The 15,494-nt window shown below is 43.4% G+C and overlaps 1 long non-coding RNA gene across 1 annotated transcript; it reads right to left on the minus strand.

Moving 5' to 3' along the window:
• Window positions 1-12,982: 12,982 nt before the first annotated feature.
• Window positions 12,983-15,452, minus strand: LOC121663573. Its single transcript, XR_006015679.1, has 2 exons — window positions 13,804-15,452; window positions 12,983-13,241 (listed from the first exon to the last, which is right to left on the minus strand). It is a non-coding gene; the product is annotated as an uncharacterized LOC121663573 (long non-coding RNA).
• Between the last annotated feature and the right edge of the window lie 42 nt (window positions 15,453-15,494).

The following is a 15,494-nucleotide window of genomic DNA, read 5'->3' on the forward strand; positions in this document are numbered from 1 at the left end:
TTGAGCTTCCTTCAAACCTCCCATCACCAGCTTTTCTGACTGAACAAAGTAACAAGCACATGCTCGGCTATGAGTTGATGAGGAGCCTCCCTGATCCTTGGATGTTTACATTCAGGATCTGCTTCCCCACTTCACTCAAGTAGATGCAGAACCTTTAGGATTGAGCCACGTTTCATTTATGGTTTTTCTGGTTGCAGGGCAAAGCACTAATAGTGACACAATAGGAAAGGCATCCCACAGCCTTCTCAGGAGTGCAACAGCCACAGAGACTCCAGTGCAAATAAACTATCTGATGATACTGATTTGGTTTCTGCTGAGTAGGACCTTAGGAGTGAGATAACCAGCACAGCTCCAAACAGAGAGCTTGGATCTACATTATTCCCACTCCAGTCATACTCATTTCACATATAAAGCAGTTCTGCCTGGGACACAGGGACAGACAGCTGTAATAAATGGTACAGAGAATCTGGTGATCTGTTCTCCCAGCATTTGAACCTCCAAAAAAAATTATCTTTAATTTAGAGCTCTAAGGACAGACTGTTTGTGTAAGTACAATGCTGCCTTTCTCTCTTTTCCATGGCATGGAATTCTTTTGCCAGGATTGGCTTCTCTTCCTCCTTTGACAAATCGACACAATTTCGGCAAGTACTTCATTGACTGCCAGTGCTGTGCTACCAATAATTTACCAGAACTGAGAAACTTTGGTGCTTTCATTCTGCACAACTAAATTATCTCCTGCATGCCCAGATTTGTTCCATTTCTGGTTTACGTACTGGAGGCTCAATCCTACCCCAACACTGGGCTCTGTTTCCAGGCTTTTCAGAGTATGAGCCGAACCAAGGATTCGGAGGGTAAGGTAGTGGGTATACATTGGGGTTCAACTGAGGACACACTGCTGTGTGTCTTGGAAAGGAATCAGAGACTTGCACAAACACTGTAAATTAGAAAACAAAAGCACTTGTTCATAATTTATTGAATTTTTAAGGCTTATGTAAAATTTTGCGATTTCTGATATGTCAGCTCTAAAAGCACTTTTTGCAGGATTGTGCATCAACACAGATTACAAATGGTCCCTATTTGAGCTGTTTGCAAAGTTATTATAAAACAAGAGGTGAGAGATGCAGGCTGAACTGTGGAGAGAGCTTCTCCCAGGATTCATTTTGGGGGTGAACTGCATGTGCAGCGAGGAGAGGTTGCAGAAAGCTGAAATGACATTGCTCACATTAGCCTTAGTGCTTAGATTCAAACACGTATTAACCTGGGAAATAATATAAATGCCATTTGAAAGCCTATTCTTATAACATTTCTGACCCACTTCAGACTCCTTTTGGTAATCTGGGAAGGGACCTTTGTTCCCATGGCAGCCCATAATTTCCTGAGTGAAACAGTTCGGCTGAGCTCTGAATGACAGAGTCAGGCATTTGGATGCTTATCTTGCTTCCAAGTGTTCCGAGGTTCCTCATTTCTCACTTATTGCACAATGCCCCAATCTCACTGGGAAGGTGAGAACTGGATCAGAAAGAAAATATAATTGCTTTTTTTTATTAGCTTATGATACAGTCCCACCCTTCTGTGTTGCCAGCTTACCGAGTTATTCACAAATGATGATATACATAGAGGGAATTATATAATTATCAGCCTATAATTACAGGTATATAGATATATACATCCCCCTGGAGGAGAGCTTGGCTTGGCACATACCTGCTTGTAACGCTGAGTCTTTAGGGAATTCATGCCCATTTTAGGTAGAAGATTATTTATTTATCAAATGCTTGAGACATTTTATGAAAAACGAACCCAAAAGAATCCTTTGATTCTTTTTAATAAAGTTCATAAAGTAAGTAACTGAACAGATCCAGACATGCAGGAGCAAATGCTCTTGTGCAGAGCAAAAGCAGAGATGTTTCTCAATCACGGTAAATTATTGGTAGCACAGCGTTGGCAGTCAATGAAGAGTTTGCAGCAGCAATGCTGATTTGTTGAGGGAAGGGAAGATGCCAGTCTTGGCACAGTGATCAGAAGCCAACACTGAGAAAGCCAAGTCAGTGCTGTATCCCCACAGACACCTTCTTTTTTTCTTTTTTTTCTTTTTCTTTTTTTTTTTTTTTTGAAAGCTTTAGACAAAATTAGTTTATCTTATGATGCTGCTTTAATGCTGTAACCATAGATAAACCCTATTGCCTTCCCACTCTGTTTCAATGCCTCATTTTGTCATCGGGGCAGATAGTGATTCTCAGCTGATATAAATCAGCAAAGCTCCACTGAATTTTAACAAAGCTGTGCCAGCTTCTGCTAGCTGAGGGTCTATCTGGATATTTCTCTAGCTGTAAAGCAACGAATCCAGCAGGCAAAGCTGATATAAGTTGGATATTTTTTTTGGCTGTTTTTTCTTTGTTCTATCTTGCAAATGCTGCTCTCATTCATAACTGCTTGGATGCTTTCAAGTCTGTGTGCAAGAGTTATGGGGCCTAATCTGGCTCCTACAGTGGTGCACATCTAGGGTAGCTCTAGTTAAATCAAAAGCATTACTCAGAGGTATTGCACTGCTGTAAAAGCATGGTACTTGTGCAGAACAACTGATCTGTAAATCTCATAATGTGCTCAGGATCTTTCCAAGAGTTTATTTGCAAACAAACAAACAAAAAGAATCATCGTGGCTAAACAGACTGATTCCAGCCCGTGGAAAACGGACTGAGCCTCTGCCAGGAATAAACTGTAGACACTTGCTAATTACAATTTGTGGCCAACTTACAAAGTTCAGTAAAGGAGAAAACTGCCCCATTCAGATCCTCTCTCCCAGTTTGATGACATCACTCACATCATTATGTTGTGATATGCCAGATGGGAAAATTTGAGGTGGGGATGAAGTGAAAATCCCGGTTACACCTTTTCTCCAGGCTATTTGCCTCTCCATCATTTTACAACATCACAGAGAGTCTCAGACAGTTTGACTCTGCCATCCCCAGCTGGTTTGGACCAAGCAGATAAATGCTGAACCATTAAGAATCGATACATGTTTCCACCATTGTGACAGGTTATGCTGCACGTAGCTAACCTTATTTTTATTAGTTTATTTAAGCTCACTAGTACATTTAAATAGAGAGGGAAGGTAATAGTATAAACTCTGTAATTTCTGTTGCCTGGGAAAAAAAAATAAAAACAGCCCTGCATCAAATGCTTATTGAAACTGAAACATATGTATTAACATATGGCAGAATTTCACTTACTGTATGTTTTAGTGCAGAGCTGATGAGGAAGGCATCTGTGCTGAGAGCATCTGAATGGAGGCTCAGATAATGAGCTGAGCTCAAAAAATACACTCTGAAAGGTTGGGATGTGTCAAAGTGCCCTGCAGTTGATTTGTGTCAGAGCTGAAATAATACACTGAGTGTCTGCACAGGTACATGGCTGGGCTCTCCTTTCTGCATCAGGGCCCTTCAGAGCCTTCCTCTGCTGCCGGGGTCTCCTGCTTTGGAAGTCCTGGACAATTCTAAACCCGAGACAAACGGTTTAGAAAGACACCAGAAATGCTGACACAGCTTCTACTTGAAGCCTAATCAAGGGCTGTTACTTACAGAACTGCTGTTTAACAAAGAACAGGTTAATTGGAGAGCCAAAACATCCAGCTCAGATCTGGGTTTGAAGTTCTCTTCAGGGCAGCAGCTCTTTGGAGCTGGGGTTTGGTTTTGCACTCTCTGCAGACAGGTACAGTTGTGAGCACAGCCCCTGTCCTCAAACAAGACACAGGAACAAGAGTGAACTTCCCAGGCTGATCCTCACCCCAGTCATACAGACTTCGGAGTTTTACACCAAGCCAGGTATTTTGCTTCTGAGATGTAGAAGTGCAGCTGTGAACCATTTCTCCTGCTCAGAGTGATGTAGGGTTTCAGCAAACTCTACAAAGACTCTCAGAGGCTCTTGCTGCCAACTGCTGATATTATTGCTGGGCTCTACAAAGCCACATTGTTCTACACCTATTTACTGGAAGTAAGATACGAGGATACCAGGTGTAATTGCTTTACTGCCTTAAGGATAGAAGTCAGTCTTTCTGATTTGACCACAGTAGGACACCTGCATCGCTCAACCACGGCTTACCTGGCTCCTGCAAGATGCTTTCAAAGCACCCAGTTGCTACCCAGTGACCCAGAAAAAAGTTTACCACCTACTCACAAACCCTCATTTTGAAGTACTGTGCCTCTTATTTAATGCAAGGAATCTTATGGTTCTTCAGACTGTGGGCTGTGTATTAAATGTGTGAACCACTTGTGTAGCATTGTGCAAATCACATCTTTTGATATGAAACTGTACTCCAGGCATAATTCCTTAAAAAAAAAAAAAAGTGATTATTGTGACCAAGGAAAGGTATTTAACAGGTGTACATTGCTTTTCAGGGAAGCGTGAAAGCTTCCAGGCATGGAGCTTAGGGACCTGGTTTAATGGTGGGCACTGCTGGGTTTAAACCTGGATTCAAGGTTCTTTTCCAACTTAAATGATTCTCCGATTCTGTTAAACAAAGAAAATCAGCTGGCATGACTCAAACTGTCTGTTTGTCTGAAACACCAAAAAAAGTGATGCTGAGAAGTCATCTCTCTGTACACATCAAAATTCCATTTTCTGACAAGCTTTGGATCTGTTGAATTTCCATTTTTACCTTTACTGGGGGAAATTCTGGAGGTCCTATCATGAAGAGATTTCAGTTTGTGGCCCTGGAACATGAATATTTTTTCATTTATTTATTGAACTCCACCCAGGTACAAACTTCTTCAGAGGAAGGACAGGTTGTCTAATTTGGGGTAAAGCTACACAAGGGATGTCTTGTTCCTGCAGGGGCAAATGCCCTGGCTGAAAATGTAAACGTGATGCACTCCCTTCAGTTGTTGAAGATGGCATTAATCCTCCCCTCCTCCTCCTCCTCCTCCTCCTTCTCCTCCTCTCCTTAGTCTCTGCACTGGAGGTCACCTCCCACAGACATGGCACAGACAGGAGATACCTGCCTGCTTCTCCCCAGCTTTGAGACAAAATCAAGGCAAGTAATTTCAGCTCTTTGAAGGCAGGTTTGTGCTAAAGACCTGGAATTTATGCTGAAGTGGCTGACACTAATATAATTTGGGGGATAAGGGGTAGCCTTTGGCAGCAGACACTGAGTTGTATCATCGTCAGCCAACGCAGGAAGATTTTCCAGAGCTTGTCTCTTAACACCTTGAATAAGCCCCCGACTTAAATCCACCTTGATTAAGAGCAAAATAGATTATGTATGCACAGGAGCACACAAAATAATATTTAAATGTCTGTTCAGGTATGTAAATAATGTTCTGAATGGAGTCTTGGAGTTCTGCTCTCAGTGAGGCAGAACCATTTGGCACAGGCCTGGACAGTGAGCTTGGCTCTGCTGGGTCCCAGACCACTGCTTCAATCACAAGACTATTCCCCAGTGTGGATTTGTCTATCCCCTATGTCTTTTCCATCATCTCTAAACTTGAGTGACTCCTATGACTAATGTGATTGTAAGTCATAAAACATTAAGTTATGACACAATCAAATCAAAGCCAAGAAATTCATAGTTAGGGTGTAGGCTACATTCTTAACTCAAAACCAGAAAAGCAGCATTACAGGGTAAACAAAAGGCTGAAGTGTCAGCCCTCATTTTTCATTTTTGGGCTCTTATCAGTTTGTATCAATTTAGTCCTTTTTTAAATATGTAATTTCTTTGACTTATTTTTTTTCCCTCTAGGAACTGAAAATTATTCTGCTTTGAGGTCTGGAACCTGCCATACAATAAACACTACATAATTGGGACATGCTTAATAGGGATGGCCACTTTAATGGGACATCTCCTAGGGAACCTATTTATGTTAATGAGACTGAATGACAATGACTGTTTCTTAAGTGGGGCAACAAAAAGGAAGAAACTCCACTTAACAGGGATGCACTCAGCTGTTACTAGTATGTTAAGTGTTTAACCAGGTGTTAAATAGGTCTAAAATTCTGAGCTTCCATCTTTTAATTCAAAACTGGAAAATTAAAACATCTACATCACGATGAAATGTAGTGTTATGACCTGTAAAGTGGTATTTAGTGTGAAGTAAGGGCCAGACTTTTAGAATAGAAGTTCTCATCTCCAAAGAGAACCCCTTTCTCCAAGCGTGGAGCTACCTGTAGATTGGATTTGTTTGGAGATTCATGGCAAAAGGTAGCAGCGAACCCCATTTGTTCTATTTATGAATCCTGTATTTTACCCTCTCACCCCAAAATCTTTCCATGCTGTAGTTTGAATAATAAGATGGGAGAAAAAAAAAAAAAAAAAAATTAAAAATAGGAAAGCTTCTTAATTCTCAGTGACCCTAAGGTCCCTAAGATGATGTCTGAAGACTTCCAGGAGCCTCCAAAAGCCTGTAAGACTGAAGGTTATTCTCTCCCTGTAGCTCTTTTGTGTTGTGCTGTTTCCTCTGTAAATATGTATCCACGTTTCAGGGGGGGAACAAGAGACCATGTCAAGAAGTTGTCTGAAAAACAAAAATCCCGTCTTAGACGACAGCTATATGAATTTGGGGACTCTCCCAGGCAAACCAAGACATCTGATTATGCCATTGTATCCTGTTTGGCAAAGGAGAGAGTGAAGGGAAGTGATAGACATGAGGGGCAGATGGAGTTTGCCTAATGTGTCTGTTCTTTTCTTCGCTGCCTTTTCAATTTAAGAATGTAGCAAAATAGCAGCTGCTCATAATTTCATGAATCAAGAAGTATGTAAATTTCAGCTACAAAATTTGTTGCATAGTTAGACACACACACACACACACAAAGAAGGGGGAAAAAAAGGAAAAAGATCTTGCTTGCATCTACAACTTTCTTAATCTGGCATGCAAATTTAGCTTTCAGGCCTGGTTTGCCTCTCATTTAGGAGTGAACCCGAGTGGCTCAATCGATTTCGCTGCCGTCATGTAGGATAATGCTGTAGGATAACGGTGAGCCTGGCATGAAAAGCTCCTTTCGTGCCCCTGAGCTACCACGGGGGGTTTGTGCCCTACCTCTGCTGCTGGACTGCAGGTGGAGGGAAGGAGGCAAGGAGGGAAGGGGTTGTGGTGGGAATGTTTCCCTGAGCAGGGGCTGGGAACAGGTACCTGAGGACGCTGACAAGCACCACAGACCGAAATGGGAATCACTCCCCTCATGTTTCAGTCCTTAACAGCCCCCAAATTAAAAGATGGAAAAAGTGACTGGAAATGCATCATCCACATGTATGAAACACTGCTCAGGAGGGGCTGGGATTGGGGCCTCCACACACCATACAGCTGGTTCTAGTTTTCAGACAAGATTTACTAAACACATGTAAACCGTGCGTATCTGTTTGAATACTTTTTGTGCAAATAACTTCCTCTGTGGTCAAGCTGTTCCTCTCAGATCCAGGCTACAGATTTGTGCTTTACACTCACCACTTTTTTACCCTTGGATTTCCACCAGTATCAGTTCACACTCAGAATATGAAACTGTGAAGGAGGGAGCTGAGCTTGGCAGCAAGAGGCAGGAGCATTTACAGCACAAAACACTGAGCAAAACTCTTGGTAAAGGGCAGGAATCATCCCTGGCTTTGCTCCATCCGAGCCAGTGGGGCAGATCCTGAGCAGCTGTAAACAGCCACACGACTCCACGTTCCACAGGAGCTGCAAGCATTTATATCACTTGGCCCAACAGCCTCTTGCAGAGATGCAACATTTCACCAGCTCTGGTGGGGTTCCTCCTGATTTATACCCCCCGAGCGTGCAAACAGAGCCAGGGTCTTTCTTCACCAATTAAAAGTGCCCCACAATTATATCTGCCAAGTGTCATGAGATCCAACTCTAAACACAAAGCAACAGCTGAAACTGGATATGAAGAAGCAGGAGGGCAGAGTTTTATGATCAATGTTTTATTGGAATCATATAAAAAAGAAAAGCATTTCACATATTTCATGGAGGTATTTTATGTGCAAATTTAATATGAATCCTCTTCTTGTTAAACTCTTACGTGATCTATGTACTTCAGTATATAAAACACACTATAGGACAACTATGAACAAGTTTATTAAAACAGCTTGGGCTCCTGTTGACATCACCAACCGCACAAGTGCTTGCTCAGGGTTGTTGTGATCTTATCAGTCTCTCCTTATATTTCAGGTTACCTACTTGCTCGTTTTCCCTATATGTCTTTCATTGTTACAAGAATTCAACTCCTGGGCAGATCTCACAGATAAATCTGCTTGTCTGTTTGGGGAATATGGCTCTAGTTCTAATTTTGCAGACTTCGTTCAGGCAATACTCCCTCTGACTGCAGGGATTTTTGCCTGAGTAATCCTTTCAGAATTGGACTCTCCATGATTTTCATTTACTCAACAGCTTGGCATTACATCTGTAAAATATTAGCCCAGTAATGTAAAATATCAAATTAGATTTATGCATTAATCTAACCTATATATGAAGCTTGATAGTCAGTTCTGTTACACTGCATTATTGCAATTCCAGGCATTCTGTGTCATTTCACATTTATTCTGATGATGCAAGAGAACCAAGGAGTGAGACTGATAGATCAAATTTGGTAGCCCGTGCATGTGAAAGTCTGAAACTTTGAACAAAATTTAAAACCAATTCCCACCTTCAGATAAACCAGGTAAGTGCTTTCCTATCAATTACAAATGAAGAAGAGCACACACAAAAAGCTAATCTGAAATAATCAACAGAATAATAAGCTACTAAAAAGGAAAAAGCAGGTCAAAATAAATAGCCAAACTGCAAAATATTCTCCAAAAATCCTTGAAAAGGACAAATAAGCAATTGTTTCTTTTCTGTGTGACAGTTGCAGTCTGAAAAGCAAAAAATTACTCCTTCATACATGTTCATAAACCACATTTATAAATACTTCACACAACTAAATTATATTTGTTTTCTCCAGGTTGGCTGCCCTTGAACATTTTTCTCCTTCTTGCAGTTTTAAATTTTTCATATAATCCCTTCATGAAAGCAGGTCTTATGCCCACAGCCCTGCTTCAGCAGCCAGCCCCACACAGCAGCCACTTAAGAACATGTTAAACTAAAGTTTTGTGTGTGCTTTGGTACTTTTAAAAACCAGATTCTTGGAGACAACCCACCAACACGTTATTCTTACATCTTAAAGCCATTTACTTCTCTTTATGGATGCTTTCAATTTGTTTTACTCTTGTTGGGCTGAATCCAGCTTGTTATTTACAGAAAGAACACAACAAGATTAATTGGATGTGGTCTGCACTAGCCTACACCCCTGGAAATTCATAGTGATCCCATCAATTCCATATAATTTCTTTGGATTCATAGCAGGTTACAGCCTCAATCCAGGATAATGCCAAGCAGATGCAGACAAGGGCCAGCACATAAATGTAGAGAATCATGGCCAGAATAAATTGGATCTCTTTATTCCAAAGAAGAAGGTAATGTTTAGATACAAAATATTACATCGATTTTTTGCCCCCCCCTCGTTTGGTAATCTGTCACCATCTGGACACCAAATAGGAAATGATGCAACACCGGGGGGAAAAAACCCAATTTATTTCATAGATGTTACTAAAGAAAGACTGGATTGATGTGCTACCCCAAGCACTTTGGCTCACTCGTGTGTCACAACAGGCACAGGTATGCTCTCTTCAAACAGGAGGTTCTCCACACCAAAATGTTTCCTGTGGGACACAGCATCAGTTTTGCCAGTGTATGGCAGCTGCAGTGAACTCAGGGCTTCCTCTAAGGGCGTCTATTTTCTCCCTCTCTGCATTAATCTAGAATTAGATTCGCATGCAACCACCCCAAACACAGTTGTGTTTGCAGAAAATCACAGTTGTGCTCAGTCACAGTCTTCGTGTTTCTAAGAAAAGATGTGCTTCCCAAAATGAAACCTCACCCTCATTATTGAAGGACAAACCACCTCAGACACCCCAAACACCACAGATCACAATACAGGTGCCTGTGGGGGTCCCACTGAGGGGTGCGATCACCAAGGAGAGGACAACGGGACCAGAAAGCCCAGCTGGAGGAAAGGAGCAGAGGGATGTCCCCTTCTTCCGTCCCACGTGAAATGTTTGTGATTGAAAGTGAAAGAAAAACCTTTCTTCTCTTTCCTTTGCCAAGGCAGCTCAGCTCTGCACTCACCACTTCTGTGGAAGGGAAGGGGAACTGGAGGTGAGGGAGCAGCTCCGAGCTGCTTTATTTATACATTTCCTCCTTCTCCTCCCTGCTGTTTCCCTGTCCTGCAACCCTTGAGGTGCAGTGCCCGACAGCCACCATGAGATTTTGATCTCCCAGTGACCACTGGTGCTGTACAGAATGGAGAAACTGAGGGAGGATCCAGGGAGTTGTTTCATGTCACAAAAAGCCCTGTGCCAGCAGCCTGTTCCCAGCCACAGTCACTAAACCAGCTCTCCTGCCACTGGGAGAGCAGCACAGACAAATAGAGTAAGCCCAGGTGAGGTTCAGAACACAAAAAGGCATTTAAACTAATAATGCAGGCTTCAGCTCCTTATTCTAAAGTAATATGTACAACATTGGACCTGAAGATTCAGCGGAAACTGGAAGAAATACCTGGGTGGGACAGAGTTAGTGGAGGGGAAAGCAAAGCCAAAATGGGCCTGAGCAGGGAGGGAGGTGGGAAGAGCAAGAAGCTGAAGTGAGGAAGTGGCTGCATGACGTGGGTGAGGGTTCATTACAGGAATAGCAGGAGGTAAATACCACCAGAAAAAAAGGATGTGCAAAACCCAAACCCCAAACCTCTAAGAAAAACCAATAGAAGGTAAAAAACGTGAAAGTTTTCAAGTGAGAAAAAAGGTGGGGATTTTTCCTGGGAACATAACCTACTAACCTGTCTTCTGATCCCTTTAAAGGACAGAAAAGATAAATTCCCAAATCAAGACCAGCCTAAGTTAGAGAGAAGAGTGCTGGATGGAGCGTGAGGCCAGAGAAGGACTCGATGTGCCTCCCATCCAACAAAATCCTGTCTATGATACCATCCTGTGCATGGGATATAGGATGAGAAGCCAAGCACTGTTCTGACAAATTAAAACTGGTGTCAACCACACCCTGAGAGAAATTCAGTATCAAACTTACTCACTCCAGCTCCAGGGAGTGCATAACCCAATCAGTCCTTTCCTCCTCTAATTCCTTCTGCTGTTCCAGATGTTGGCCAGAACAAGACCATGCATCTGGATGGAACGTTCAGTGAGAAGAGCAGCTATTTGACAGAAATGTTGTTGTGGGAGCTCTTTTGGGGTCTTCAGTAACTCCTGCTGCACATGGCAGAGACACCACTGCAGTGTCATCCCATGTTTGTGTTGGTGTGGGTTAATCCACAAATCCTCAAAGAAGATCTGTTGTGGGTTGTGCTGGATCCTCATAAACACCTTCAGAGTTATACAGCAAGTAACCACACCACGCAAATTTACTTTGCTTTGAATTGTGGCTGTTTTCCCTGCCCTCTGTGAGAATTGCTTTCTTCTCTTCCACCTACCAGAGTGCATCTGTGGCTGTGCAGTGCTCACACGACAACAGAAATCATAGGATTTTGTGCTTGGATCATGTGTGCTGCCTTCTACATGATTTCTGCTAAAACTTTCCCAATTTACCAAAGAAGGTGGGAATTGCCACATTGGTTGAGAAAACAAGGGTCCATCCAGCTGAGTGACCACAGCTGGACACCCAGGTGAACGTGTGCAGGCATTGGGGATACTTCTCCCTGCTATTCTCCCTGTTTCCAACCATTTTCTGCTCAGGGGCTTTCCTGAGCTTCTGCATGTCACAGCGTCCACATCCCTGGCAAAAACCTCAGGCAATTTATGTGCTGCAAAACCCCTGGCTACTACCAGAGATATAAATCAAGCCGAATTAGAGTCATTGACAATAATTGGGGGAAAAAAAATCTGCTATTTGGAAGACATATATGAGTTTTGATCTTAATTTGGACTAAATCTCCCAGGAACATAAATTATCTGTTTGGCTGTCTCTGTTCCCTGCCATCCCTACGGAATCTTGCTGTGCACAGAGCAGTAAAGGACAGACAGCACAGCTTGCTTTGCTCTCAAACCCAGTTTAAGGTGAACAGAGGGGCACTTCCAAAGTGGAGAGGGATGGGATTTTGGAATGAGGAGCTCCTTTCCAGCGGGCACAGGCACGTGGAGCCAGACAGCCAGGGACAACAATCAGCTGAAGAAAATGCAAAGATGAGAGCCATGAAGTGAGGAGGGAAGGGGCCGGACAAGGAGCAGACGGGGTCCAGAGAGGAGGAGGAACAGTTCTGTACAGAGGGGTACAGTTCTGGAGGGACTCTTTTAGGGGAACTGATAGAAATTCAGGAGTCAGTTTACATGAAAATGAGAAGAAAAAACCACAAGAATCCTTGGAGAAGAGACCCAAAAGTTACAGGTGCTGGGAGAAGCAGCACCTCATCTTTCAGCATCCTGGCCAAGAAAATCAGCCAGGTTCATTAAGGCAAAGAAAAACCTAAGTCCAGTGGTCAAAACTAGACTCATCATCCAAAATCTCCTCGTGAATGCACACTGATGCCCAGGGGAGCAGCCATGCTAAGGAACTGCTCCCAGACAGTTTGGGACCTTTGGAATAAAGGTCCATTTTCTTCAGTATTCCAGATGATGACATGAAGCATAACAAGAGCAATTGCCTGTGATGGCCCAAAGTGCAAATATGTTCATTAAAGAGCTGTATCAGTGAGATTTTATGACATTAATAAGTAACAAATTTTAATGTGATTTTCACCCAATTCCTAAAAAGAAATTTGTACAACATACTTACAAATATTTTGGATGTATCAAGCATTACTAGTTACTGCCATCATTTTAGATTTAAACTTCAAATCCACTGTGCTTCCTTTTTCAGTACTCTATTAGAGCCTGTTGAAAGAAGTTAGCATTTACACAGATCAAATCTAACTTTAGAAAAACCTTCCTCAAATGAACAGATGAGAATGATTCTTCAAAACATAATAACCAAAGAAAATTTTATTCTAACCATCTTCTTGCCAGGGTGCACCCAATTTTTCAAGCTCCCTCTCCCATCATACACAGGTACATTTCAGCAGGAACACAAAGCACATTATCGCTTGCTCCAAGCAGCTCTGTAGCCTGCAGGATCTTTGCAGAATCCAGCCCGAAGAAATGCAGCACTTTGAGAAAACAGAGCTGTCAAGCAAGATTTCCTTGGGCTTGCTGCCACACAAAATGGCAAACGAGGGACTTGATCCTGCATGGAAGACAATAGGAATTATAGGTGCTCAGTGTTTGTCTTCCGGCAGAGTTAAGGTTTCTCAGTAATTCCCCAAATCAGCCGTACTGCTTTATACTTATCCAAAATTACATAGCTAAAAGCTTTGGTATGTAGCCACAGAGCTTTTATTTCAAATTGGCAATAATGTAACTTCTGCAAAAAAAAAGACTACAATAATGTTAAAAATATCATAAAATGTTATTTATATCAGGATACATTTGTTACCCCATATGACAATCACTCATATTTCTTGACAGATATAAACCTCCGCTTAACACATTAGTATCATAAATATTACCAGATATAACACTGTAATTTAATACCTACCAAATGTATTTTAAAATATTACTCAATTTAAAACTTTGGATTTTAACCAGATGTGTTTCCAGAAAATGATTCAGGTCAGATGCTTTTTTCTTTTCCCTTTTCTGTGCGCGCGCGTTCAAAGCGGAGCGTTCCTATGTGATTTATTGTGCCATGACTGTGTGCCCCGAACCTAAAACAGCACCACGATACTTCATCCTTGAGGCTTACACACCTGCAGTCCAAACTAACAAGAGAAAACATCTACATGGCACGGCAGGAGCCTTTGAAATGTCTTTTTGCAGTTGCCTGGACACAGAACAGACTGGTAGAACAGGGAGGCAGCGGAGAAAGGGTGAAGACAGGAACTCCAGCCTCTTTCATCTAGAAAGGGGGGACCATGGAGAGATTAGAGGAAAGGATTTTGATTAGATCACTGGAATGTGAAATGATGCTTCCCAGGATTAAAATCCTATTTTAGAGCTACCAAACCGGTTACGGCGTTAGTCAGAATTTGGAGGCTCATGCAGCTCCATCCCTGCTCCATCCCCGGCTGTCGCTCCAAGCACCCCGCACCCTTCCCCAGAGCTGGGGGGACCGCAGCCAGGCACCCCAAACTTCTCCAGCATCATCCCAGCAAGGAGCTGCCCTCCCTCAAACCACAGCACATGTGGGGGAGAAGGAGTTTCCTTCTCCAAGGGCATCCCTGGGTCCAGCCCCACAGCAGTCGTGTGACAGCTCTTGGATTTCGGTTTCATTGGGCCCCCAGTTTAGATCACCGTGTAGAGATCTGACATTTTCATAACCAAATGCCATTAGTTTTTTTCCCAGTACAGCCAACCAACAATCTGAAGGTCTGCAGTCGTCGGGCTGATCATTACGTGGAACCCATTAACATAAAACCCGCCATCGCAATTAGTATCTTTGTAAGCAGCCGCCTCAGCAAAAAGTGGAAATGGAGGCTGAAATGATGGTGCTCTTCCAAAGGAGGCCGGCAGCAGATTGGGAAATAATCTGTGGCAATTGCTCTGCCACCGTCTCTGCCGTAACTTCTCCAAAGACAGGCAGAGCCATTTCCAAGCAGTCAGCCCACGGACTTGAGCGAGCACTAAATTCACTCAGTGATCAAATACAATTTGAGAAAAAATCTACAATCACTCACTTGGGGGGAAGAGATATTTTCCTTTTACAGATGAAGTGCAAAACAGCAAAAGTAGCTGTATTTGGAAAAATACCGTGCAGCTTACTGATTCCAGAGAGGACAGGTACAGACTGTAGGTTTGCCCATTTCCCAGTAAAAACAGGGAATGCTTTCGAAGGGGGCAAGGTATCTGCAGCCTGTTTGTGTACACTGGCTTGTTTTGTTAGGAGACGAGCTTGCTAAAATGTTCTGTGCTTTTCAGGAAGGGAACAAGGAAAATGTTCGTATTTATAGCAACATTATTGTTTAGAACAAAATAAGTTATTTCATCCTTTTAATCTCCGTTTCTATGGATATCCTGCGCGGGGTTGGGATCTGATTTTCCAACCTCCGTGCGATCCGTCCCCCCTGGGCAGCGGCCGGCGACACCGGCCCTGGCAGGGAGCGCCTGTCCCCGCTAAAGAAATCCCGTTCCAAGCGCTCCCGGACCGCCCCGGACACCGGGAACCCGCTGCCCCCGATGCACTTTTTCATTGTTGTTTCCCCTAAACTCTCTGCACTTGGCTAATTTTAGCCCCGCGGCTCCCCGAGCGGGCTCCCCCCCCGCCGCCGCTTCGGGCACCATTTGCCGGGCGATGCGCTGCCGTGAACCCGCACCGCGCCCGCGGGGGCTCCGCACCCTCCCGCACCGCGCGGCCGTCCCCGCACCGCCCCGCATCCTCCCGGCCCGGCATGCCCGCACTGCCCGGCCCCGCACTGCCCGGCTGGCCCCGTATCCCCCCCCC

Source organism: Corvus kubaryi, unplaced genomic scaffold (genome assembly GCF_017639235.1).
Source record: "Corvus kubaryi isolate FWS band 111438036 unplaced genomic scaffold, C.kubaryi_AGA036_p1.0 37284, whole genome shotgun sequence".
Taxonomy (NCBI): Eukaryota; Metazoa; Chordata; class Aves; order Passeriformes; family Corvidae; genus Corvus; species Corvus kubaryi.